The sequence below is a fragment of the Austrofundulus limnaeus genome, unplaced genomic scaffold (genome assembly GCF_001266775.1).
Source record: "Austrofundulus limnaeus strain Quisiro unplaced genomic scaffold, Austrofundulus_limnaeus-1.0 Scaffold2432, whole genome shotgun sequence".
Lineage (NCBI taxonomy): Eukaryota > Metazoa > Chordata > Actinopteri > Cyprinodontiformes > Rivulidae > Austrofundulus > Austrofundulus limnaeus.
In genome coordinates this window covers 20,265-23,913 of record NW_013954834.1, presented here as the reverse complement: position 1 = coordinate 23,913, position 3,649 = coordinate 20,265, and positions in this window count along the sequence as shown.

Sequence of the window (3,649 nt, the reverse complement as noted above, 5' to 3'; positions counted from 1 at the left end):
TAGCACACAGTTCACATCTCCCCCAGTTATGAGATTATGTGTTGAAATATTAGGTAAGTTTGAAAAAAGCGTATTAAAAAATGTTTGGTTATCCCACTTTGAAGCATATACCGAGACTAAATGATGATGCCCCCCATCTTTGTGCCTGTACATTATGAATGAGAGGCCTCCCTCCGCATACGTGTGGGGAGACGGATACTGACTGTTGTTTGTGCCTATGTGTCTAACAGCAGGTAGTGGTCAGTTGACAGTTCCGCCGCTCTCTTCACCTGAGTGTCCACAACATGCAGCTGCAGATCAGATGAAATGACAACAAAGTCGGTCATTGAACTGCGGCCTTGGGCATCCTGGTGCCAAGAGCACAAATGGAYACCCTTATGTTTGAGCACGGTGTTTGTTATGGACAATTCACGACCAGCAAAGAAGTCAATAACAAAACACCGATCAGATGGTGGGAGGGTGTCGTTCCTCCCAACCATGCCCTCCAGGTCTCACTGTCATTGCCCATGTGAGCGTTGGAGTCCCCGTTAGAAGCGCTCTCCAGCACCCCCTCAAAGGACTCCAAAAAGGGTGGGTAGTCTGAACTGGTGRTGGGTTGGCTCCGKTGGTGAGGGAGAAAGCTGGTCAGACCTGGCAGACCCAAACATATGGGTCTGCTGGGAACGTCTGCCAGAGTCTCCTGTCAGATGGAGCTTCAACTCACATCTCCGGGAGAACTTCGAGCACTTTCTGGGGAGGGTGGGGGACATTGAGTCYGAGTGGGCCATGTTCCGTGCCTCCATTATCGGGGCAGCAGCGGTGGCAAGGCGCCAGGGCTGGATGAGATTTGCCCGGAGTTCCTTAAGGCTCTGGATGTTGTGGGGTTGTGTTAGTTGTCGCGACTCCATGACAGGATTTAGCAGAAATAAACCCAGGGTGCAGGCAGGCTCCAAAAGTAGAACAAAATATTTATTAAAGTAACAAAAACTGCTGTAGAGACAGCTCAAACTTACAGGGACTTCTCAAGGATCACACAGGCAGGAGGAACAGAACACAACAATGATCCGACAAAAGACTGAGACAGGACAGGGCTTAAATACACTGACAACTAATTACTAAACAGAAAACACCTGAGGAGAAACACAAGGGTGACAATCAGACTGACAAGGAGCAGCTGGGCAGAGACACACTGGGGAACATAGAAAACACTAGGAAAACCAAGGAGAATAAATACAGATTATGACAGTACCCCCCTCCACGTCGAGAGGAGCCTGTAAAGGTGGCTCGGGCATCTGGTTAGGATGCCTCCTGGACGCCTCCCTGGTGAGGTGTTCTGGGCACATCCCACTGGGAGGAGGACCAGAGGAAGACCCAGGACATGCTGGAGGGACTTTGTTTCTCGTCTGGCCTCGGAATGCCTTGGGATTTCTCCRGACGAGCTGGCCMAAGTGGCTGGGGAGAGGGAGATCTGGGTCTCTCTGCTTCGGCTGCTGCCCCTGCGACCCGAACCCTGATAAGCTGCAGAAAACAGAGGGATGGACTAATTAAAATGGATAAAACTATAACTACTATTGTTACTGCAACTTTATTTATAAAGCACTTTAAAAACAACCACAGCTGCAACTAAGTGCTATACATTTCAAATCAAAAACATGAAAAACACAAAACAAAAATTAAAAAACAATTAAAAACAATAAAATAGGAATAAAACTAAAAACAGGTCTCAGGCTGTGCCAAAAGCCAAGGAGTAGAAGTGTGTTTTTAGACAAGTTTTAAAAGTGGACAGTGAATGGGCTTGTCCGACAGAAAGTGCAAGATTGTTCCATGATCTGGGAGCAACAACACAAAAAGCTCTGTCTCCTCTCAGCTTACATTTGGACCTCGGCACCTCCAGGAGCAGCTGATCAGCTGACCTGAGGCACTGAGCAGGAGAGTGTGGGTGAATCAGCTCAGACAAATAGGGTGGGGCAAGACCCTTCAGACTCTTAAAAACAAATAAAAGAACCTTAAAATGAATTATAAAATGAACAGGTAGCCAGTGGAGGGAGGCCAGAGTGGGGGTGATGTGCTCCCTTTTACAAACTCCAGKTAGCAGGCAAGTTGCAGCATTTTTMAACAACTGGAGGTGTCTGAGGGAGGACTGGCTGACTCTGAGGTAAGGTGTTGCAGTAATCAAGCCATGATGCAACATAAGCATGAATTACTGTTTCAAAACCCAAGTTACAAACTGCCTGCTTTACATGCAGTGCCAGGGGACCTACATCAATAGGGGAAAGTTCACAGGAGCAACTGAGACCAAATGCAATCACTCCTGTTTTTTTCTCATTAAATTTTAAAAATTTGAAGACATCCAGGCTTTGATGTCTTCAAAACACAACAGAAGTGGCCTAATTGAGATGGCATMTTTTTTTCTCAGTGACTATCGTCAGCGTAACAATGAAAAAAGATGCCATGCTTCCTGAGTAAAGATCCCAAAGGAAGGAGGTAAAGAGAAAAATGCAGGGAACCTAAGATAGAACCCTGTAGAACCCCAAAGGACAAAGTAGCCACGGAGGAATCAGAACCAGCTATATTGATGCACATGGTTCTGTCGAACAAACATGATCTAAACCAGCTTAGGGTTGTACCACAGATACCCACACCTACTTGGTGCTCTAGACGTGAAATGAAAATGTTGTGATCCACTTTATCAAAAACAGTGGTTAGGACGAGCAGGACAAGAACCACATGCTCACCAGAATCATTAGCCATAAGGATGTCATTRCAAACTCTTACCAGAGCAGATTCTGTGCAGTGCCTAGTTTTAARGCTGGACTAAAAAAACCTCCAAGATGTTATGTTCATTCTAAAAAAGGCTTGTGATCTGGGAATAGACATTTTTTCCAAGATTTTAGAAATAAAAAGCARCTTGCTGACAGTCAGGTGACTGATTTGTCCCAAAGCCAGAATATCTTTTCAATTTTTAAAATGGTCTATGACATAAACCTGGGGCGTCACAAATTAGCGAAAAGTCAGAAAGCTCACACGGAAACAGATAAAAAGGTAAGTGCTTTAATTTACAGGTGCAGTGCAGGAATCCAGGCTGTAACAAAGGGGAAGATGGAGTAATTTTTGTATAACCGTTGAAGAACTACTCGAACATGCTGATGGTGTTGGCTTGGGTTCTGGGAATAGATCAAAATGTTGTCTAGATAAACAAACACAAAACTGTTCAGAAAATCTTACAGACATCATTGATTGACTGAAACACAGCAGGTGCATTAGTGAGCCCAAAAGGCATCATAAGGTATTCAAAATGACCGAGAGGTGTTTTAAAGGCAGTTTTCCATTTGTTCCCCCTTCTTATTCTTACCAGATGTAAGCATTTCTCAGATCTACCTTAGAAAAAGTGGAGGCTGATGAACGGAATATATCAAGGGTAATGGGTATTTGTTTTTTATAGTGTCGTGGAAATGATTTACCAAGAATGCAGAAACACGTTGGAATAAATGCACAAAAAGTCTGCGTGTATGGTCCTCAATTATGATTTAATTCTGAGCGACAAACAGAACTCAATCAGGAAGTCTGTCGGCTTGTGGCTGTCGTCAGCAGACTGCAAGCCAATAATATAACATCATGATAACATCACACGATGGTTTACAACCAATCACAGATCGACGAATGTACTGCC